The sequence below is a fragment of the Austrofundulus limnaeus genome, unplaced genomic scaffold (genome assembly GCF_001266775.1).
Source record: "Austrofundulus limnaeus strain Quisiro unplaced genomic scaffold, Austrofundulus_limnaeus-1.0 Scaffold130, whole genome shotgun sequence".
Classification (NCBI taxonomy): Eukaryota; Metazoa; Chordata; class Actinopteri; order Cyprinodontiformes; family Rivulidae; genus Austrofundulus; species Austrofundulus limnaeus.
Genome location: NW_013952532.1, coordinates 599,920 through 601,044, shown reverse-complemented (window position 1 = coordinate 601,044; position 1,125 = coordinate 599,920).

The following is a 1,125-nucleotide window of genomic DNA, read 5'->3' as shown; positions in this document are numbered from 1 at the left end:
AGAGAGAGAGAGAGAGAGAGAGAGAGAGAGAGAGAGAGAGAGAGAGAGAGACAGGATGCACAAATGTGAACATTATGTAAAAAGTGTGTTCACACATTTAGGTAACCCAGTGCTTTCCGGAGGAAAACAGCAAAACGTAAATGTAAAATAGGCTACAGCAATGAAGAAAACATCATTTGTTTAGATTTTTCACATTTTTATGAGTGGCCTCTTTTTTTAACCGTTCCTGTATGTGGTTTTCAAAGCAGGTCAATGTGGAGAAATAACAAATAAGCTGCATTATTCCACATTCATATTTAAATCGATCTCATTTCCCGAAACAAACAAACAAACAAACAAACAAACAAACAAACAAACAAACAAACAAACAAACAAAAAAAAAAACATTAAACGAATTTTTCTTTTAAATTACATTTGTTCACCTTTAATCTGAGACACTGCTGTTTTCACATGTAACAAATGAGACAATTATTCAGAAGACAAGTCTGCTCAGTGAAACAGAATRAGTCAGTTTACATACAGTAGGCTTTGTTTCTGCAAGGAACAAAACTAGAACAATTTTTTGTTTCAAGCTCAGTCTTTATAAGCTACATGTTCTCATATGTTTCTTGCAATTTACTCTGCACATTACCTGACTTAGTCAGTATATATTTATAATTTTTTCTCATCAAAAGTCTGCACTGAAGAGGAGAATCTGTTGTACTCACAATAATAACAATAATTAAATAAAATAGAATAATGAACTTCAATAAATGCATTCAAATGAACCAGTTAATCAGAAAATATAAAACACAAAATGCCTCCAGTGGTTTTACACAACTTACAGCATATAACCCAAACACACACTTTAACCTCATCGTTATTGATTACCACATTTTCATTTTCTCCATTTTCCTTAACAGTGAACTAAAGGAGAGATGAAGTAATTTCACAAGTACTGCTGGTTGCATATCGACTGGATTTATAAGGGGCTTCTGACTCCTTAAAAGCAATAATAAAGAAATACCAAACAGACATAATTTCCCTGTTCACAAACCTGTTTATTCATGCTTGAAATGGATAATCTGCGCCTAGGTGGAGTGCTGCTCTGCAGGTACTTTTCAAAAATCATCACCTTCTTTATAA